The sequence below is a fragment of the Euprymna scolopes genome, chromosome 9 (genome assembly GCF_053919585.1).
Source record: "Euprymna scolopes isolate OS-2025 chromosome 9, ASM5391958v1, whole genome shotgun sequence".
Taxonomy (NCBI): domain Eukaryota; kingdom Metazoa; phylum Mollusca; class Cephalopoda; order Sepiida; family Sepiolidae; genus Euprymna; species Euprymna scolopes.
The window spans coordinates 83,188,316-83,212,506 of NC_136490.1; the positions used below are offsets into that span (position 1 = coordinate 83,188,316).

General features: G+C 37.2%; 1 long non-coding RNA gene across 1 annotated transcript in view; it reads right to left on the reverse strand.

Annotated features, from left to right (window-relative positions):
• The window catches only part of LOC145284736 (uncharacterized), an 82,418-nt gene extending 62,415 nt beyond the window's left edge, over positions 1–20,003 (reverse strand). Inside the window, exon 1 of the long non-coding RNA XR_013868871.1 lies at positions 18,544–20,003. This is a non-coding gene — a long non-coding RNA (uncharacterized LOC145284736). The remainder of the gene's footprint in view (positions 1–18,543) is intronic.
• Positions 20,004–24,191: the final 4,188 nt, after the last annotated feature.

The following is a 24,191-nucleotide window of genomic DNA, read 5'->3' on the forward strand; positions in this document are numbered from 1 at the left end:
CCAGACTTGGCTGGTCTAGGGCCATTTGCGGTAAGTCGATATCCGATGGTGAGGACAGAGAATTAATGGGAAGGCGAGACAAAGCATCTGCCGCAGCATTCTGTTCACCGGAAATATGTCGGATATCGCTAGTAAATTGTGAAACAAAATTCAAGTGGCGAGTTTCACGGGGAGAATATTTGTCCGGCTTAGCACGCAGTGCGTATGTAAGCGGACGGTGATCGGTGTAGATCACGAATTGACGGCCTTCGAGTGAATGTTGGAAATGTTTCACTGCAAGGTATATTGCTAAGAGTTCGCGGCCAAACGTGCTGTAACGTTGTTCTGCCGGTTTCAGTTGTCTCGAAAAGTATGCGAGAGGCTGTAATTGTTGTTGGTGCTGCTGTTGCAACACTGCACCTACAGCTGTGCCTGATGCATCAACGACTAGAGAATACTGGGCATCAGGTATGGGGTGTGCAAGTAAGGATGTCATCGCTAGCTTTGTTTTCACTTCGTTGAACGCTTCTAGTTGGACCTCATTAAGTGAGATTTGCTCGTTTTTCTTCTTCCTGTTGCATAACAGGTCGGAAAGAGGGGCTAGAAGATCCGCACAGTGTGGGATGAAACGTCTGTAATAGTTCAACAGACCAAGAAAGTGCCTTAGTTGGCGAAGTAAAGTAGGTGGTTGAAGGTCTTGTAGGGCCTTCACCTTTTCTGGTAACAGAGATATACCGTCTGGGCTGATAATGTGGCCCAGGAAAACTAGCGACGAAGCACCGAAAACGCATTTACTAGGGTTAATCCTCACCTGGTATTTCTGAAACCGTTCGAACAGTAGGCGGAGGTGAGTGGCATGTTCCTCAGGTGAAGCGCTTGCCACGAGAATGTCATCTATATAACTATAGACAAAGTCTAAGTCACGCACTACTTCGTCCATGAAGCGCTGAAAGGTACTAGCCGCGTTTCGCAAACCGAAGGGCATAGTTAAAAATTCAAACGCTCCAAATGGAGTTGTAACCGCAGTCTTGGGTATGTCGGCCGGATTCACAGGGATCTGATGGTAAGCCTTAACCAGATCTAGCTTAGAGAAGGTCTTACAACCATGCAGCGAGGAAGCAAAGTCTTGAATGTGTGGGATTGGGTAACGATCGGGTACCGTCATGGCATTCAGTTGTTGGTAGTCCCCAGTCAGATGCCAATCCCCATCACGCTTAGGGACCATATGCAAAGGAGAAGCCCATGGACTGGACGAGGGGCGAATTATTCCCAGCTGCAGCATATGGCTAAATTCTGCCTTTGCTGCCTTAAGTTTATCAGCAGGGAGGCGGCGTGGTCGTGAGAACACGGGTGCACCTGTGGTCTCAATATGGTGCTTTGTTGAGTGAGTGGGTTTGCTGACCACAAAATTTAAATTGGTCAATTCTGGGTATGCTTGCAGTAAAGTCTGGTATGGGTCATCAGACGCAGCAATGAAGAATACAGGGCTGATAGCGGGGGTGTTTGTTTTTACCCCAGAGACGGAAAGTTCCGTATTAGCGTCTATCAGCCGACGTCTTCGCATGTCCACTAATAGGTTAAAGTGGTGCAGAAAGTCCGCGCCTAGTATGGGGTACGGTAAGTCGGCCACCGTGAAGACCCACGTAAAGTCTCTCCATAATTCCAAGTCTAGAGAACGAGAAATTTGACCATACGTGGGTATTGCCGAGTGATTTATCACTTGCAGTGTGATTGGCGATACTGGTGGTTTTTTACCGAGGAGTTTTAGCGGCCATATGCTGCAAGCGGCTCCCGTATCAACCAAGCAACGTGCCTGGGATAGCGAGTCTATAATAAAATAGGCACGGTTTGTGTGCATACCTGGTGGAGAGCTTGCCGTGCTCAAGTCCCCAGACCTTAGTTTTCCTGGTTCGAAAACAAACAGGGCATTGTGCACCTCTGTGCCTCTGCTCCAAAACGGCTATGGTAAAAGCATAGCCCTGGCGTGTTAGACTGGCGGCAGTGATGGGGAGATGGTGAGTGACCTCGGTAGCGGCGTCTGGGTGATGGTGCTCTAGTTGCATTTAATTGTTTTACCTCTTTGGTGAGACGCTCAATAGCGTCAAGTATAGCCAAAGACGTGGCGTCTCGGCTTGCATTCCCAGTCGCACAGCATGTGTAAAAACTTCAGCCTGTGGCTGAGGGATCGCAGCGGTGGTAGGTCCCCTAGAGAATTCCATCACCCTATCCGCCGATGCTGCTATGGTATCTACAGATTGCTTCTCAACCATAGGTGCCAAAATTGCCTTTACTTGAGACGGCAGCCTCGAAATGAAGAGCTGCTTTATAAGGGCACTGTCGGCCAGGACGTCTTCTGCCAGTTCTCTCATTCTACGGAGTAACTCCGTTGGCATACGGTCCCCTAAAAGTTCATCATGCACCAACGTTTGGAAATGCCTCTCTGCTGAGACTGAGGTTCGGAGCAGCACCTCCCGCTTTATGCTTTCATAGGTAGAATTAATGGGGGTGTCAGTTATCAAATCCTTGATAACTGGCGTCAACGATGCGGGGAATGCACTGAATAATATGTGCAGTTTTGTCTGCTCCAATACGTTGTTTGCCAAAAAATGCGATTCCAATTGGGCAAACCAAACTCGCACGTCGCCAGCAAAGGCAGGCAATACGGTGGACATGTTTAACTAACGAAAAGAAAAAAAAAGGAACAGACCAAAAAATATTCAGTTATCCGGCTTGAAGGATAATGCCAAAGGAACACGAGAAATATTGCAAGTACTAAAAATAAAAAATTTAAAAAAAAATGAAGAAATATACTTTTATGGGTCCCTTCTGGGAGGACCGAGACAAAAAAAAAATCTATTCTAATAGGAAAAGGAACATTTAAGCCGAAGCACGTGTGGCGGGGGGTATTTAGAAAAGGTATCGAACTGTACGTAGTAGGAGAAAAAAATTTTTTTTTTTTTTTTTTAAAACAATAAAATAAATTGATTGACTATGCTTTTTCTTTTTTTTTATATTTCTGGTAAAATAGAAAAACTATGTGTGTGTGTGTGGTTTTTTAAATGAAGCAAGTACTCACGTTGTTTTTTTCTTTTGCTGGCAGGGGAAGAATATCCGTTTAAAACGTTTTTAAGTCTATATATGACACGTGGTGTTTGAACTGCATGAATGTGTCCGGCGGGGATGTTTTTTTATTTTTCCGGGGAACAATATGTCCGGTGTTGTTGAATGGTTTTCGGTGATAAGTATTTGATTTTTGGAAGATGATTTCGGGTTTTTTTTTTTTTTTGTAAAATATTCTCTATGGAGAATATCAGGCCGCTTTTTTTTTTTTTTATCGGGGGGGGGGGGGGGAAATAGAGAGCTTGTTAGCTGGAAATGGCTGTTTTAACCAAAATTCATTTTTTTTTTTTTTTAGTTTCCTTCGTTTGTAAGCCGCAGACACCTTGATGCCGATACTTTTGACGTGTATGTGCGTTTTGGAGGTGGGTGAGGGAGGGGCCACGTGGGATTTTTTTAACACAAAGAATTGTCCTTTTTTTCTTTGGTTGGTAAAAAAAAAATTTTGTTTCTTTTTGTGCGAATCCCTTCGAAGAATTATATATATATATATATATATGAAATATTATTTCTTCTTTCAGTCTGTAGTTGTTGTTCGTTTTGTGTGCTCTCCGTAATTTCTTTTTGTTTTTGCAAATGTTTGGAAGAAAGTTTGTACGTTCTCTTTAAAAAATATTCTTTTTTGTTTGAGAAGTTTTTTTTTAACGAGGAGCGTTCCATCGGGTCACCATTTTTAGTGGGGTAGTTGTACCCCAGCTAATTATTTATCTTTTAGAACCCTCGATAAAAAACGACAAACTCCTTTTAACATTGAACCTTTGCAAGTCTTTATTCCACGAGATAATAGTGGTGGAGCTCGAAGTTCTTGAGTCAAGTCTACGTCGGACTGTCGGTGCTGGGCGAGGAGGAGAGGAAGGTGTGTCTTCGCTCGCGGCTCTGTGCTGACTGTTGGATGTCCCCTGCACTCTTTTTGGGGACAGTAGGATCAATGCGCCCTGCCTGTTGATTGGCCAGTCTATGGCCGAAGAACTTACAGGGAAGCATTGATCCGCCAGAGAGTATAGTTCATTGGGGGGGGGGGTTGCTACAAGAACACCAACAGAAAGCTTTTAAAAACTTAAAACAAATTCTGGCGAAAAAAGCCAATAGTACAAATTTTTACCCTAAGAAGGACATAACTCTAACTATTAACGTTAGTGAGCATTCCGCATCTGGTATTTTGTCACAAGATGGTCATCTCGTAATGTACTTATTGAGGAGATTAACAACGACTGAACATAATTATTCTAATATAGAAAGGGCGGCACTAGCGATAATGTGGACAATGGATAGAGCAAGACAGTTCTTGATGGAAAAAATTCGTGTTGAAAGTGATCACAGACCACTGCAATTTATTTTCAACCCAAGAAAAGAAGTACCGAAAGTGACAACGTCCAGGCGATCAGACTGATGGCGTTCGACTTTGACATTGAGTATATTAAGGGGAAACGATACCGCACGTTGATGCTTTATCTAGAGTGAGGTTTTATAGAGATGATAAATACAAAAACGACAAGGAATTTGAAGAGACATTCCTGCACCTTTTAGAAACCGATGTAATATCTGTAGATAAAATGGCTACTGAAACTACAAATGAACCAATGTTAAATAGAATAGTGTTGAGGATGAAAGAGAATCACTGGGGAAATTTTTCAATGACTGAAAGACCATTTAAAGAAATAAGACATAAACTGACTATAGAAAACGGGGTAATATGTAATCAAGACTTGGCAGTTCCCCCAGAAACACAGAAGAGACAGGGGATACCGAGAACATTGGTGAAAGATAACGCGGCAGAATTTGCGGATGCTGATTTGCATAAATGGCTGAGAAAAATAGGATGCAGACCTTACAAGACCCCTTTCTACCACCTTCAAAGTAACAGGATAGCGGAAAGGATGGTCCAGATAGTAAAGAAGAGCATAAAAGTATGCTTACAACAGAAGGAGAAAATCAATGCTTTCCTACCAAGACTATTACTAAGTTATGGAACAATTTCGCATGTAGGCAGACCAGAAAGTCCATCTGCCTTAATGGGCAGATAATTAAGATCCCCTTTGACTACGTCATATGCCACAAATCAAAAGAAGTGGTAAAAAATAAATAGGAATATGGAAGCTGACAGCAGAATTTATTATGCAGAAAAAAACATAATACTGCAATATTAAATAAAGAAAATGGAAACAGTGTTTTAGCTCATGCTGACCAAATAAGATCCCAAGGAGAACAATCAGATGAGGAAATGCCTTCAGAGCTGCCCATTATTGACGTAACAGAAGAGTTACTGCAAAATGAGACTGCAGAGAAAGAAGTAGAGAGGGACGAGTTAGAAGAGGAAGAAGTAGAATGGGACAAGGCAGAAAAGACAGATGAGAATCTGCAGGAGGAACACTGCGATTTTAGGGAAAGACATGATAGAGCCAGATCTCCAAGCGAAAGAGAGATAAAGGAAGATGTTCAAGAGGGCACGAGAAGAAGTACATAAAACCCCTCGGTTATAGGGAGATGTGGTGATATGCAAAGTATAATTTACATATGAGCAGATAGCTCATATTTATAAACTGACACCAACTAGAACAGGTGGTTGTTGAACACTTACTTAGCGTTATACACGACATATCAATTACATTCTTTAGAATTGTCTTCTCTATTCTCTGCTTGTTTTATTCCAGCTTGTTTGACTCTGGCGTTCTTCACAAATTCGCTGTTTAGATACCTTCCTATTCCAGCAGCTTCTTTCAAAGGACTGCAGGCTGGTAGAAGCTCACTGTTTTCCTCCTACCTCAGTCAGATCAAAATTAAGGTCAAGACTTTTGCAGTAATCTTTCGTTCTTTTCAAGTTCTTACATCAAGTGGCTGAAACGATTTTCATTTAAAAACAATTTTAAAATCAAATTCAAATGAAATAATGTAAACTTGTCTTGATTGATATTTGTACATTTAAATAATTTAATAGATCCATTATTATGTGTGTGTGTGTGTGTGTGTGTGCGTGTGTGTGTGTGTGGTAATTAGTAAAAACTTGAAGAGAGTGCTCAATACAATTTCAGAGCAAATATATAAACGGCAATATATATATATATATATATATATATATATATATATATATATATATATATATATATATATATATATATATATATAATAAATGTTTGTTGAATGAGATACCAAAAATCTACCACGGACGATGCAGGAAAAAGTGTCATATAGAAAAGAGAATAAAAGATAGTCACATATTCAGAGCTCAATGTAAGAAATTCAATTTCATACATATCTTAGGATAAAGATTCGCTATATATTAAAAGTAAAATATCATGAAAATACAAACAAAATTAAATGTGGTATTTGTTTCTATTTATTTTTCATTCATTTTCTTGGATTTCTTAAAGTAAATATTAAATTTATTAAATCAAATCAATAATTATATATATATATCACCAACCTCTCAACCCCAAACCAAAGGCGCTGTTATTCAAAATAACAAGATACTATCAATGGACTGATTGAGAATCCATCTGCGATCACATTAGAGACGCCCTATGAAATAAAACCTTTTCTCTGTCGAACAATGCACAAAAGGAGGTAAAGGATTGGGTCAAAGCAGTCTCTATGCAGATATTTTTTAGTAAGTCCCATTCTTTCCAATGGCTCACTTGAACCTTTGCAGTTAGTATTGTGCAGAGGCAACAAACATTCTTTCAATTCAACCGGCATTAGTTATCTCTACCAATAAACAAATAATTTTAGTATCATAAAACCAGTGTATAATGAGATACCTTGAAAACGCATGAACTCATATAAATCAGCAACTTGTGATTTCGGGAAAATCTAGAACAGCATGGTGAATAGAAGACAATCAATACTTCTCCCATTATGCAACCAATATGATGTCGCTTACCTAGTGGTTCGCTTTAGACTCTGCAAATCACTCCCAAATTTCCCACTATGTACAGAAGCAACATTTGATGATCTAGTCACCATCCCTTCTCATGTCCTAGTTAAAAAAAAAACCCCAAAAAACTTGACACATCCGAAGCAAATGGGCCTGATTTGATCCCTGTTTCAGTAATAAAAAAAATGTTCTGCAAAGCTGGTACCTGTCCTCTCGAAACTCTGTAACAAATGCCTTCCAGAATGCTGCTTCTCTGACAACTGGAAAACTGTCTTTGTAATATAAAGTGTAAGAATTCTGGTGACAGAAGTGACCCACAAAATTATCACTTCATCACTTTTTGCTAAAATCTTTGCATCATTAATCAATCTAGTAAATGTCAAACTTTTATGGATTTAGGCATTTGAAAAGATCTGGCATGAAGGTCTTCTCATGAAAAGTAATGCCTACAGTATTACTTGAGAGACATTTAATGTAATCGGATTCTTCCCAGACAAAAGATAACCGCACACCTAAATACATGATTTTAATGCAGATGTGCTCAAGGAGTTGATCATTAGAACTTTATTATTCCTGATCTTAAACAACCTCCCTGATGAAATTGCTTCCGAGATGGACATATTTGCTGATGACATCATGCTGTATTCTTTACATAGGGCAAAACTAATATGCACATATCCAAGGTAAAGGCTGCATCTTTATAAAATGTCTTCTAGTCTATAGTGGAATGGGGATATAAATGAGTGGTTACACTTAATGTTATTAAGGCAAAGCTTCTTTTCCTTTCGCAATTATAAGAAACATTACAAACCATCGATTGTTATGTTATTGAAAGCATTCTACCCAAGAGTTTAACATTCAAAGTCCTCGACCTAACATTCACAGGTAATATGAATTGGAACAAATACAGATGTGATACTATTGAGCCCTCACCTTGGATGTTGGGAAGTAGAGGAAAAGGGGAAAAAGAAATATGACAAAAGAAAAGAGGACATAATTTGGGGGGAGAACAAAGGATCATAAAAGAAAGCTGGGGAAGTTAGTCAAAGTGTGGCAGTTATTAAAATAACAAGGTGTGCAGTTAGGGTTAGGATAAAGGACTGAACAGCAGATCGGTCAATATATTTTAATGCGTGGTCAATATATTTTAATGTGTGGTCAATATATTTTAATGTGTGGTTAATATAAAAATTAATGTGTGGGCTGTTTTTAGGTACTATTGTAATGACAGATGACTGGAACAAAAGGATCTGAGATATATTTAGAATTGGCAAAGGGCTTTTACGATAATCAGAGTTGCCATTTGGACACAGTTGACAAGTTAGACAGAGTCGAAGGCAGATCGTGGCTTGGAGGAGATGGGGAAATGAATTGATCAATCGATAACAAATAAGCCTCGGCAGACAACTGCTAAGATATGGATGTTAGTGCTGAAAGAGTAGTTTCCCACAAATTGTGTTACACTCGTACTTAGAGCTGAACTTAATTCAATTTACAGAAATTTTTGTAGCCTGCGCCCATTTTATTTCTGTCATTTTATTTTTGTATACTTGTGAACCCATATGCACCCCATCGAAAGTCTCCAATGTGAGAGTAGATAATACAACCATATGAAGAAAAAACGAAGAAATCCACGGCACACAGTATTGAGGTCACTGATATTATCGAGTGGAGGACACATGGTCTTTCACATAAAAGATGCTGCCAAATTTTCCGCCAAAAAGTTAGTCTCCATCTATTGTGCTAGAAAACTCATCTGCCCCTATTCTATATCTCTATAAAGCCAGCCTTCGCTCATGCATAAAATATTGTTGCAATATCTGGGCTGGTGCATCAACCACTAGTCTCTCCCTCCTACATAGTCCAAAAAATGTCTTTAATCTAAGAGATCCCACACTGCCTAGCAAGCTCCAGCCCCTGTTCCATCATGCTGCATTTAATAGAATGTGCTCAGACGAACTTGTTTACCTTGTGTCCCTTCTGTTATATACATCAAGTAACACGAGTTATCTCCCCTTGACTGGGATCACTCCCACCATCACCATTGCCTACAACCTCCCACCACACAATCACGTAATATATCATAGTAGCAAAAACTACTACTCTTTCTCAGTGTTAATAAAGCTTTTGTTTCGTTCACATGTGTGTCTCTCTTTTCTCTCGATGTTCTCACTAACCCTTTACTAATACAGTTCACATAATGCAACATGGTGTCAGAAAATAATTACGTACCTCAACACTCACAAACGTCAAAAAAAAAAAAAAAATATATATATATATATATATTTTTATATATATATATATATATATATATATATATATATATATATATACTAGTGGTGGGATGATCAATCAGAATCGGAATCTTTAATCGTAAGAATTGTATTTTTTTTGGGGGGGGGTATCGGAATCAGAATTGCATCGTTAAAAATACCTTAGATTTACGATTCTTTCATTAGGATTCTCTCATATTTTTAAGTTGAACTGTTTGTTTGAAGTGAGATTAATGCTCTCAAAGATTTATGATAAAAACGTCATGAACATATTTAATATGATGTACAAGAATTTTATTAACTACTTTAAAGGTAATCTTCATTTATCTTAATGAGTTTCGAAATTTCTTGGAATTTTTTTTCTATCTTTAATTCTTTGAATTAAAAACATTTGATTTTTTACTTTTAGCTTAACTTGCTTTTATATTTCACCATTTCGTTTTTTAGTAATAAATGCTTCTCTACATTAAAAACCGAACTTGTGTTTAACTCTGCCCTCGTGGGGAGGCAAGTAAATAGGAAGTAATATGGCGATTGAAAAACGATTTTCGACCACCATAAAAGCATTACAATACATTTAAACCCTGAAGAATTTCCGCCGTGCGCACTTGTTGTTCTACTTGTGTCTCAAACTTAAAAAAAAAGAAAAAAATCGCTTTAAAATAGTAAAAACACTAAAGTTTTTTTTTGTTTTAGAAGAGGAGTCAGGTGCCCCTATTACTCGTATCCCAAACAACAGCTATGTAAACACTTCGCAATATTTTCAATAATTATTTAAAAAAAGATTCTTTAGAATCAATTTTTGGAACTCTTTACTCTTTTTTCTCCCAATTTTTTGTCTTTCTAGGGCAATTGCTCTTGACATATCAAAGGCCTTCGACAAGGTATGGTATAAGGGTCTACTTCACAAGATTTCCAGCTACGGTATAACTGGAAATGTTTTCTCAATCATTAAATCATTTCTCTCCGATAGGCTCATAAGAGTAGTGGTCGATGGACAAAAATCAGAGGCCTGCAGTATTAATGTTGGTCAATCCTGGGTCCAACTCTCTTCCTAATCTACATCAATGACCTCCCTAAACACATACTTAAATCATTCGTTGACATCTATGCTGATGACACGACCATCTGTGGCAACACATCAAAGGCTGTAAATGACAAAGTTCTCTCTGATTCTCTCTCCTCTGATCTGGCGCTCTTGGTTCAGTGGGGAAGGACGTGACTGGTTACCTTTAATGCATCTAAAACCAAACTCCTATCCTTACATCATCAACGCTCTGATCCCCATCTTGTATCAATTGTGATGGATGGCTCTCGTCTGGGAGAGGCCCCGTGTTTTGACAAGCTTCTGGGTTTGACCTTTACTCCTGATCTGAAATGGAACACGTACATCAAGTCTGTTGCCAAAGTCGCTGGAAAGATGGTGGGATCCTTCTACCGCTCCAGAAGATATCTCACTACTGATGCAATTCTCTATCTATATAAAAGCCAAGTATGTCAAAGAATGGAATACTGCTGCCATATCTGTCCAGGAGCTGCTAAAAACAGCCTATCCTGCCTTGACAGAGTACAAAATAGACTTTGTGGCTTAGTGGGGGATGCCCTTTTCTCTACCCTGCAACCTCTCTTCCACAGAAGAGACATTGCGAGCCTATCCTTGTTTTATCGTTATTTCCATGGCAGGTGCTCGTCTGAACTCCAATCTCTGGTCCCCCCTTGCCAATCTTTCACAAAAAACACCCGTCTAGTTGAATCCACTGTGAAAAATTTCCCCCACTCTATATCTGTGCCTAAATCAAAATGTGGATTCCATGAACAAAGCTTCTTTCTTAGAACTGCACGCCTGTGGAACTCTGTTCCATATGTCTGCTTCCCACCTGACTACAACTTGGATGTCTTCAAGTCCAACGTTAACAAATTCCAAATGAACCGCCCCCTTAAGTAAACACTTCATCAAATCTCCACACTAACGTACTGTACTTGCAATAACCCTTATCCCTGAGTGGCTTCCGGGCCTTGATAAGTGGTGACCACTGTGTAAAAAAAAAAAAAAAAGAAAATTTTAATCAAGTGATTATGGTGTAGCGTCAATAAAATAAACCAGTTAGTCAAGTTCCACTTGTTATGGATTTAGCTAAATAGGATATTAAAAATCACTTTATTGGTACTTATGCACTTATGTTACCAGGCTGGTGTGTGTTTTGTAACTATTCTGTACTTTCACCTAACAAATTCATAAATAAAAAAAATATTGTAAAACTTGAATTTATATATATATATATATATATATAATCATTTTATTATATATATTTTGGGGGGTTGACTTAGCAAAATAAAGGACCGTTTGAATAAATTCATGATTTAAATTTGTAATTATTAAAAAAAAAAAATTTTTTCAGTTGCATGCACTTACGTTACCGAACTAGCAGGTGCATTGTAACTATTCTGTACTTTCACCCAGTGGCGTAACATCAGTTTTTGCCGCCCGGGGCGGTCGGAAAATGTGCCACCCCCATCCCGCTGCTGGCACATAATTACCTGTTTTGCCGCTTCCCCACTCGCTGGCATATAATTACCTGTTCCCAACCCCCCTCGCTGGCATATAATTACATGTTTTGCTACACCCCCGCTGACATATGATTACCTGTTTTTCTCCTCCCCAGCTGGCATATGATTACCTGTTTTGCCGCCCCCCCACCTACTGCTGGCATATGACAACCTGTTAAAACCTACAAAATTCCAAAAAGCCCGCAAAATATTTATTTCCATTGAACTAATGTTTACACAATTCCCTTTAGATTAATGTTTACACAATTCCCCCTTTTTTTAAATTTTAATTTCATTAAACAATTTCTTTTCAATAATTTGAATAATTATAAGTATGTAAACATTAATCTGAAAGGAATTATGTAAATGTTTATATGAAACAAAAGAAACGAAATATTTTTTTTCCAAAACAAAAACCTATAATTCAAATTATCAAAAACTGTTAAATTAATTGGCTACACAAGCAAATATAATAATAAATTTGAATGAGAACATTTGGACACCTGAAAATGTTAAAAACTGATAAAATCATTTTTATTAACTTTTTGTTGTTGTTAAAATCCGAATTTTCACAAATAACATGGTTGTATCAAAAAGAGGATATTCCGATGTAGTTTTCTTTTCTTTTTCTCCACAATGTTATTATTAAGAGGTTGAGCCTCTCAAAGAGGAAAAAAAGTCTTGTATCGGCGCTTTTTGAAATCCTTGTGTGTAATCGCTTGGTTTAAGTGCAAAATTTAAGAAATGGAAAGTTACACATTTTAGAAAACATTTTTTTATAAATTTAAATGAGAACATTTGAAAGCATGAAATCATGAATATGATAAAATCATTTTTATTTACTTTTTATTGTCATTTCCGAATTTTCACAAAAAACATGGCTGTATCAAGAAGAGGATAGTTTGATGTAGTTTTCTTTTCTTTTTCGTCATAATATTATTATTAAGAGGTCGAGCCTCCAGAAGAGAAAAAAACGTCTTGTATCCGTGCTTTTTAAAATCCATGAGTATAATCGCTCGGTGTAAGCGCAAAATTTAAGAAATTTGTTGTTGTTAATAATTTTTCAATCATTTATAAAATAGTTACCAGAATTTGTTTAAATGAATTGAAAATAAGGCTATAAATTTATTTTTTGTGAGAGAACTATCGCAAAGCATCAAGTCAGTTGAAAATTTACAAACATACTTTTCGCGCTTTTTTTCGGTAAAGTTATCAATAACTCTATCAAAATTCACTTTATCGACAAGTTCCCTCTCTATGGAAAGGATTGCCAAGTCTGTAAGCCTTGTCTGGCTCATTTTTGATCGAAAGTAGTTTTTTATGAGTTTCAATTTTGAGAAAGAGCGCTTATAGCTGGCAACGCTAATAGCTCGGATAAGGAAAATGTGCAGCATGATCACAATATTAGGAACAGTATCCCCAAGGTGGAATCTCTGTACAAAGTTCAAAAGTTCAAGAGGTCCATTGATTTTGTCTTTTCCTAAAGCTTTCACAAAATACTGTAATCTCTTCTTTTCAGCAAAGAATGTATCTTTTTCTATATCTTCGTCAACTCCACCAAGCTGACAACCATAATTATCATCAAGCAGATTTGACAGTGTAAGAAAAGCGTATTTACTTGCAAGATTGTGAACTTGTGGAAATCTGCAAGATATTTCTTCAGTCAACCTATCCATGACAGACAGCATTTCCCGTCTCAACTCAGTATCAAACCCCAGTGCTGCATCAGTCAATCATTCACCAATCATTCGTTTCTTTTTGCAAATATGATGTGCCATGTTTATCCCCATTTCAGAGCAGAGTTTTTTTGACTCGTCTATTGTAGTGTCCACCATCTTTTCTCTATTCTGAAGAAGGCAATCTCTCAATGCTGTCAGCCTGACAGAGCTTTGTTGCAGATCCAGCCCCTTTTCTTGAAGATACTTCTGGGCATCATTGATTTCTGGGAGAATAGTTCTCCAAAAGCTCAGAAATAAAAGAAACTGAAATGACAATACCGAGTTGAGAATTAAAGATGCATCTGATCTTGTGGTTGCATTTTCTCCTTCTGTAAGCTGTTCCAGGGCAATGACGACTTCCAATAATTTTTTTACCACAACATTTACAGCATCTGCTCGACTACTCCATCTAGTTTCCATAGTCCGCTTGATATTAGACCGATCAACTGACTCAAGACGTCCCAGCAATGTGTAGATGCAGAAAAGAACGAGAATAACCGGTCCAGTATGCCAAAAAATGTAAGAGAGTGAACCGCTACAGAAGTGGCATGTACACAAGCCAGATTTAATGAATTGTTAGTGCATGGCACAAATAGAGCTTTTGGGTTGATTTCGGAGATTTGTTTCTGCACACCCGATCGGTGGCCTGCCATAATAACAGCATTGTCAAATGCCTGGCCAATACAGTCACCAATCTGAATCCTATCGTTCTCCATTTCTCTCAAAATCAGTTTAGAAATGTCTTCTGCGCTTTATCTTTTGTCTCGATGGAGTGGAGAAACGACTCCTCTGCTGTCACTTTATTCTCATCAATTTTTACGTAGCGCAACACCTCACTCATCTGGTCCTTGTGAGATACATCAGGAGTGCTATAAAAAATTATGCTTTCTTTGATCTGATCGATGATTTTTTTTCTCATCTGTTTTGCCAAAATGCCCACAAATTCATATTAAATTTCAGGTGACAGATAAGAAGTAGCAATTTTCTTTCCCAGGTTAACTTTCACCAAATGTTCACGGAGCACAGGGTTATATTTGGCCAATAAATTTACCAATTCTAAAAAAATTCCCTTTGTTTTCTTGATCTCTTTCATCATTATGGATGTCTTCCCGGTGACCCCGTAGTGCAAGATTCTGCTTGGCGAGAAACCTGATGATGTCCAGCAATCTAGCTACAATTTCCTGCTACTCCTTAGTTTCCTTCTCAATAAGATGTTGCTCTACGTTGTCAGCTATGTTTCCTTCAGCAAGTCAGATCTCTAGATCCTTCCAGTTGAGAAACGCTTGAGCAATATTAATTGGACATAAAATGATTTTTCATTTCAGAGACATTGTAGCATTTTAGAACACTAACCAAAAATTATTATTTTCCTTATGGGAATAAATTCTGTAAGCTTTATTTTTTTTTTTTTTTGGAGGGGAGGTCTAAACGATTATGCATAGTTTTACAACTTTAGTGAACATTTCTACAATGTTAGGGTAGCCTGGAACATTTTAGGTTAAATGAATGTACGAAAGTTTAAATTTAAAAATAATTGTTTGTGCGTTTCCCCCCATGATTTTCAAGGTGTCCATATGCAATCGCATAAAACAAAATGAAAGTCGAATAAAACAAAAGGAAAATATCATTTTTAGCCAAGGGTGTTAGTCTAAAATTCTCACAATATTAGTAAAAAGTATTTCTATTATAATTATCTGTACCTTGTTTTTTTTCGTTTTTTTTGTTTTGTTTTTTTTTCGTTTTTTTTTTTTTTTGCATTAAAACAAATCAATCTACTACATATCTATGACATCGTCAGTAGTAATAACCGGGCAAATATTTATGATTAGGATAAACACGTGAACATTCTTTGATACAGAGAACGTATAGAATAGTTAAGAATGCATTCATATCCGTTCTTAAGTTAAAAATTGTTTTCTATATAGTAACTATGTTATTTAGAAACTCATGTTTAAAATAGAGAGGGGACTTTGTTAACTATTCTGTTCCTATACCGTTTTATTTTTTTCATAATAATCGTTAATTATTTTCAATTGTTTATGAAATATTCAAATAGCATTTTGCCAACTGCAAATGCAAAGCGGCTTTGTTTTAAAAGAGAAACGCATCTTTAGTTGTTTCATTATTTTCAATCAATTAAAAGGAAAACATTCGAGAAAAATATTTAGACCCCCCCCCCGTATATTTAATACATGTCCCTTATACACACACACACACACACACACACACACACATTTTTTTGTTTGCGAAAATATATGCAGACATGAAAAGGTTTTAGAGTGATTCAAAAAAAAAAAAGACAAAAACAAATCACTAATTAAATATTTAGAAATTTAAAAATAATCGGAATCGAAATCGGGACACATATCGGATGAGGACTTTAAGACAGAATCGGTAATTGAATCAAAATCGGGGAAAAATTTGGAATCATCCCATCACTAGTATATACACACATATATATACATGTATACACATATGTATAAATATATATATATATAACAGAAAGATACGGTAATAAAAAATAAAACGTATATATATATATATATATATATATATATATATATATATATATATATACGTTTTATTTTTTATTACCGTATCTTTCTGTTAAGTTACATTATTGTTTCAGCTACCTGGTCGTTTTTTTTTTTGCCGTCTGTAGCTTCCTCAGACTTTTACAGAAATGTTCGTTGTTATGGGATGAAAGAGTGGAAGAATGAACAGGGAAGGGGTGCGAGAAGAGCGGGGGAAAAAAGAGGAAGGGACAAGAGGGAAAGGTGGGAGGGGGTGTTTGGTATATTGGTATTGTTTTAGTTTTGGAGTTTAAAGAACTTGTGGGTGAGGGTCTGGGAAGTTAATTTCTGGTGTGGCTGAGGGCATAGGGATACATGGACGGGGAAGGGGAATATGTGGGGGTAGGAGGAGGGGGGGTTACTTTAAAATTCGAGTTTTAATGTTAAAGTTTTTGGCGTCTCGTTGATGAGATGATTTCTTGGTAAGTATGTCTTTATCTGTTGGGTGTTCGCTTAGGTTCGGAAGCAGTGGGGGGGCTATGATTCGGTTTATTTATTTAGTTTTTATTAGTTGTTAATTGTTTGAAGAGGGTTAGCTAGCGGCCACGCATGCGAGCCACACATGCGCACGTACACACATATATACATATGTGTGTACGTGCGCATGTGTGTGCTCGCCTCCGAACCTAAGCGAACACCCAACAGGTGAAGACATACTTATCAAGAAATCATCTGACCAACGAGACGGCAAAAACTTTGACATTAAGACTTGAAAGATACGGTAATGAAAAATAAAACGCATATTTGCTCTACAACAGTATTGAGCACTTTCTTCAGTTTTTATTAATTACCATTTCTACTATATATATATATATATATATATATATATATATATATATATATATATATATATATATATACCTAGGAGATCGGACAAAAGAACACCAGACAAAACCCATCAGCTAATTAAAGCAAAAACAAATAAAGTCCCAAATGAATCAAAAACATAAAAAATCACTTTTTATTTGAAATCAATAAAATTTAGGAAAATTAGACACCGGGGATCTAATTTTGCCAAGGTATGAAAATTAAGACTCAAGGAATAAATGTCAATTGAAGATAGAGTTTAAGACCATTCTTAAAGGCGATATAGTTTTAAAAAGGATTCACAGAAATATACATATTCACAGAAATATACATATTTTTAAATATTTACTCTTGTTTGAAAGCAAGTAAGTGCGCGAGCCTTTTCTAGTCTCACACAAAAACATACGTTCACATTTCAAGCTATATTACTTGTCATATACATACGCGCACACAAACATACGTGCCCACGTCCACACATGTCCATTCACGTTCGCGTACATACACTCACATTCACGTGTACACACACACTCTAACGTAAGAACATACACGCACGCATGGACAACGTCACTTCCCCTTTCAAAGGAAATACACACATGCGCAAAAGACCACTGGAAACAAGTATAAAAGAAAGAGCAATAAGCGACTTCTTCCTCTTTTAGGACCAGCTTTCGAGCTGGTCGGTCTACGGACCGTATGTACACCTTTACACTCTTTCTCTCTCTACATATACAACTTGTCCCTGAGAATACCATCGCGTAGCTGACTGCTAACAAGGCATACAGCTTAACCCACTATCTTTGTCTTTGTCTACACGCTGGACTATCATTCTCATTTCTACGACATTACTCACTTCTCTTCCTACGCGCGAACAAACGATAGTGAGATGAACACACATTTCCTTTTTCTTTCTACACCACCAGTCTCGCAACAAACGATGGTTACACCTGCGCAGACATGAACACGTGTTATATCTAAAACATTAATTCTTTCAACAGTAAATAAATGACATGTTTATCTTATCCACCAATTGAGTTTTTGTTTCCTTCAATTCAATTCGTTTCATTATTTTCTTGTAGTGAGTTAGGGTATTATTATACCCTGGTCCGCAACATAAGTCAATTTTTCTAAATAGGATTCAAGTGCCTCTCATGTAAATATACATATTTTTAAATATTTACTCTTGTTTGAAAGCAAGTAAGTCGATTTTTTAAAGTTAGGTATGAGTTCTAAGGAGATTTTCTTGTGTTATCTTTTACAATTATTATATTAATAAAAGAAGTAAAAAATTAAAATCATATTACCAGAATTAATTCATCATAATAAATTTCGGTTTCATCATATATACATCAGTGATTATAAAAATTTTTTAATAGTTTGAAACAAATCAATTACTCTGTGATTGTTCGAAACTTGACAAAAATCCAGCAGTATTTAAACTATCAAATAGAAAGCCACTTAAATAGTATTGGGTGTAGCGCTTTGTTCCTATTTAAAATTTTATCGCCTGATATGACGATCATAAAATCTGTTTACAGTCGATTTTTATTTCGTACTTGCTGAATGTTTCTACAATGTAATGTGCATCCAGGATACAAGCACCCGCGTGTTTGTGTGTTGTGTGGGGGCGTAAGAGAGACGGACGAAAAGGAAAGACTTACCTCAGGGCCGGCTCGGCGTTGCCGACCGGAAATAGAGAAAGAAAGATCAAGATGGCGGCCGCCGTCTTTTGTAAAGGATGATATCTCGCAAAGTCACATGAATTCTCGCAATATGCAAATTTAGCCAGCCTGCAACAGCCATAAAAGCGGGTGATTGAAAGACGTTGGGGGAGCGATGATTGACTTGGTCGGGAATCGTGTTGCTGTTGCTTCTCGTGCCGTGTGGGTGCGAGCATATCTTACCGTTGTTGGGACCGTTCTGAGTAACCGATTGTTAGGTCCGTTCTGAGTAACCGTTCGCGTCCGTCTAGGTACCTTGCTAGTTGGATTCCGTGCAGAACCGGTGTTTACTGGTTATTGAATTGCTTTACGTTGCTACAACATTACACATCTACAGAAGGCGCAGTACTTTTAAAGGATTTTCCTTATACATCTACAGAGGGCGCAGTAATTTTAAAGGACTTTCCTTACACATTTTCTACATACAATTCCAAAATTACGTATTTTTCTGTTGCTTATTTTCTGTTGTATCATGTAATTATCAGTGATGTTTGAAAGTATTTTTCTTGACAAAAATGTTTTGTTTATTTTTTCAACATTTTTGGAACATGTAAATCAACTGCTTTCTTTGAAATGTTACCTAGAGAATTTATGCAACTTTTTTAAAACTTTGTTTTACAAATAAATGAATTTACTTCGTATTTTGATGTCATTATCATTTTAGATTTAATGATAATTTAAAAACAAAAAATATTTATTATTAGTACCAATAATGAAAGATTAAATTAAAAATTTAAAACAATCGGGTTTGGAATCGTAAATTAGGGACACATTTTTCCGATTCCGATATCTCCAAAAGTTCCGATTTTTTACAACCTTTTCGGTATAAAATTTCAAATTTTTTATTAGCTTTTATTTATTTTATTATTTTCTATTTTTATCCTCATTAAATTTCCCCCTCCCCCAGGTATGTGCTGTTTGTAAAATAGGGACACATTTTTCCGATTCCAATACCCCCAAAAGTTCCGATATTTTAAAAAACTTTTCGGTATAAAATTTGAGATATTTTGTATTTATTTATTTTCATATATTTATTTTCTATTTTTACCCTGTCAAAATGCCGCCCCTGATGTGAACTGCTCGTAAAATAGGTACACATTTTTCTGATTCCGATACCTCCAAAACTTCCGATTTTTTCAACATTTTCGGTAAAAAAATTATGATTTTTTTGTTGGCTTTTATTTATTTTTTCTGTGTTCTATTTTTAACCTCTGAAAATGCCGCCCCTGACGTGTGCCGCTCATAAAACAGGGACACATTCTTCTGATTCCAATATCTCTAAAAGTCCCGATGTTTTACAACCTTTTCAGCATAAAATTTCAGTTTTTTGTTAGCTTTCATTTATTTGATTTTTTTTTTTTTACCCTCTAAAAATACCGCCCCCTGGAATGTGCCGCCCGGGGCGGACCGCCCTCCCCCCCCCTCGCCCCGCCCTTGCTACGCCACTGTTTTCGCCTATCAAGTTAATAAACAATAAGATATTGTAAAACTGTAAAATACTGTTTAAAAAATAGCACGGTAACATAAGTGCATAAGCACCACTTAATTTTACATATTTCTCTTCCAAAGGACCGTTTGAATAAATTAATTTAAAATTAAAGTGTTGTGTGATTATTTCTAAAAATATAAGTAAAAAATAATGAGCCATGTACATAGAAAAGAAACTTATATTAGTCATGGTAACATTTTTTATTGTATATTTTTTGACACTTTTGTTCGTTTATTTACTTCTTTACAATATATCAATTCAATTCAAATCAGACAAACCAAAAGCAACAAGAAGTGAATTAAATTTTTTCAACAGAAAACATTTTAAATTCGAATGCACTCAATCCAAAGAAAGAACCAGCATTAAAATTATTTTCAAACGAACAATTTATCAACAGAAACAAACAACAAAAAGGAACACGTATTCAGTTAATTTACATTATAAAATTCTGCAGTTTTTAATGAAATGTTGGAAGTGTCGCTCTATGTGTGACCGTACTGTTGTCGGCACATGCACTTATGTTACACTGCTTTATTTTTAAATAGTATTTTCAAGTTAAATTCAAGTTTTAGAATATCTTTTTTGTTTATTAAATTGTTAGCTGAAAGTACAGAATAGTTACACCCGCTCGGTAACATAAGTGGACGCAACTGAAAATAAAATGTTTTTTTATAGTTACAAATTTAAATCATGAATTTATTCAAACGGTCCTTTATCTTGCTAAATCAATCCCCTTGTTTCATTATCTTTGCATGCGGATTCCCATTAATGAAAACAACACAACGCGTATAATTGGTTTTTTATACTCGCGACATTTTGTCACCGCCAAGAGACGTTACTGTAGCGGTGTACCCTGAGATTAGTTCCTCATGCAACATCTTCCCTTTTTAAGACAACAACAAAGAAAAAAGATCCACTAACAAAAACACAAAATAACTAAAATACAAAAACAAAACAATGCTTTTTCCTTGTGACCTAGGCCTTCACTGGGCTGACTACCCTCCGGCCTAACAGGGATTATTCTGCCCTTTTCACTTGGACTCAATTAGTTCGTATAGTCTTTGAATCTTGCCGGATTCCTTACTAGTCTTCCTGAACGTGTCATCCTCATTCCTTCAGTATTTTGGTTTGCTGGGGATGGTGTCGCCAGCCTCATTCCTTCTCTTCTATTACTTTCGAGATGAGGTATTTTCAAATTACAAACCCCTTCTGTACTTAGCAGTTCAGTTATTGGTACCTCCTCGCTAGGCCTTTGGTATGACTGAGGGATCAATGATGGTGATGGAAGTGCTTCTGCTGTTTTTTTAAAATCCACCCTATTACGTCGGAGCAACTCCCCATCAGATTTGACATGGTATGACCTCTCATCCATTCTCTGCCACACAACTGCCTTCTTCCATTCTCACTGACCTTTTATTTGTGGTTTAATACGTACCACATCTCCATGTTGCACTGGCTGAAGTGGTTTTACTTTCCGGTTGAAATAATGCTTTTGCTTTCTGCTGTCCCACTTAACTGTTTTGCTTAGATTTTTGTAGAGTTCTGGTCTGAGTAGGTCCTCTCTGGTTGGAAGAAGTGTCTTTGTTCTTCTTGACATTAGCTTCTGCGCAGGTGATAAGTGACCTTTGGCTGACGTATTCCTGTGATCCAGCATCGCTAGGTATGAGTCAGCCTTATCTTCCATTGATTTCCGGAAAAGGTTCTTTGCCATCTTTACAGCAGATTCTACTTTTCCATTTGTGTTGCTATTGTAAGGACTGACGGATGTATGTGCAAAACACCACTTTCTTGCAAAGGTGGAGAATTCTTGACTACTAAACTGTGGTCCATTATCAGTGACCACCTTATCTGGTATCCCATGTCGTACAAAATGGTGCTTAAGCTTAGTGATCACCGTTCTAGCTTGTGTAGTCGGGAGATGGTCAATTTCCCAGAAATTACTCATATAATCAACGGTGCAGAGATAGTCACTATCTGCAAAGCTAAAGAGATCTACTCCTACTTTTGACCAGGGTCTCTCCGGAATTTCATGAAACATTGAAGGCTCTGCAGGATTGGCTACTTCATATTTCCTGCACGTTGGGCATTTTGAGACAAAGTCTCTGATGTCATGATTCATATTTGGACAGTATAAGAATTCTCTTGCTCTTCTGCAGCATCCTTCGACCCCTGCAATTTTTCTTTTAACACTGCTAGCTGTGTTGTTAGTACTACTACTTGGTTTCCTCTGAATATTAATCCATCTTGTACTGTCATTTCATTCTGCATGTTGAAATATAAGTGCAATTCGAGCAATCTTCCCTTAGTTACTGGAATATATTCTGTTTCCTGGACATCATCATCATCATCGATACATTCATTGCCTATTCCATGAATGTATGCCCTTGATAATGTGTCTGCTAGGAACATCTTCTTACCAGGATGGTATAAAACAATCACATTGTAAACTTGCAACCGCATTAACATATTTTGCAGTCGCTTTGGGCTTTTCCCCAATTCCTTTTTCATTATTGCTTCTAATGGTTTATGATCAGTCAGTACTGTAACCTGTTTACCAAATGTGTATTAGTGAAACCGTTCACACTGCCAATAGTTCTTTCTCAATCTGTGCATATAAGGTTTCTGTGTGTAAGTGCTCGGCTAATATATGCTAAGGATTGACTTTCTTGTAGCAATGCAGCCCCCATTTCTTTCTCACTTGCATCACATTGAACGACCAATGGTTTGTTGGGGTCATAGTATTTCAATACTGGTGCTTCATTCACCAACTTTTTGATTTTCTCAAAAGCTTCTTCATGGATCTGAGATCACGTCCATGACACATCCGCCTTTGTTAAGTTGTGAATTTGAGCCATTATGTCAAAGATCTGGGGCAGAAACTTTGCCAAATAATTCACGAATCCTCCCAATCGTTTCACTCCCTTAATGTCTGTTGGCCGTGGCATATCTTTTATGGCTTTTATTTTCTCAGGATTTGGAAGTAAACCCTCACTTGTTATCCTGTGACCCAGAAATGATACAGATGTTTTCCGTAAATTCATTTTCTCAGCATTCAATTGCATCCCACGATCACGACATCTTTGCAACAGCCTTCTGAGTTTTCTATCATGGTCCTCTGTTATTTCTTCCATCGTTTTACCAATCCCGACCACCAGAAGATCGTCTGCTTTGTTGATGATTCCTTTCAAATCGGCCACATTATTATAAAGTTTTCTTTGAAATATTTCCGGGGTTGGAGCAATTCCAAATGCTAAAACCTTCCATTGAAACCGACCATATGGAGTGGCAAAAGTGGTCAAGCGACTGCTGGCTTCATCTAACTTCAGGTGCCAAAATCCATCTCTTAGATCAAGAGTTGAGAAAACTTTGCTATCAGCAAGTTCTGGGAGGAGATCGTCCAGTACCTGTAACTGGGAATGCTCACATTTAAGAGTCTTATTTAATGGTCTGGGGTCAATACATACCCGTAACTTTCCATTTTTTTTTTGATTACCAGTGATAAGGCCTTTACCTATGGTGTTGGCTCGTTCACTGGTTCAATTACCTTCTTTTTGACCAGTCTTTCTAATTCGGCTTTCACTTTTCCCTTGATAGCCACTGGTATTCTTCGAGCCGCTGCAACATGTGGTGTTACGTTGGAGTTCACCTCCAGATGAACCTCTCCAGGTAACGTACCCAATTCTTCCTGGAATACATCCTGAAATTCGGATATGATGCTCTCCGGGTGCTGGCTGCTGTCTTTTTGAGATATGTTTGCAACCCTCTTAAATTTGTCATTGTTCACACTAATGAGTGCCATTTGCTGGATGGCATTCACTCTAAGTAGTGGATGGAAGTCTTCCTTTACAATGACAAACTTCACTGCATACTTGAGTTCTGTTTTTGGGTTTATCACTTTTATCCGACGTTCTCCTAACGGTTTCATTTGTGACCCGTTCCACATGACAAGGGTCTTATTGGACTGCTCAAGTGTTTTTCCCGCCACATGTTTCTCGTTCACGATGTTCACTGAGGCTCCACTATCTAGCTGAAAAACAACCGGCTTTCCTTTGACCATCATTTCTGCCTTTATCACTTCAGGTCTGATGGAATTGATTCC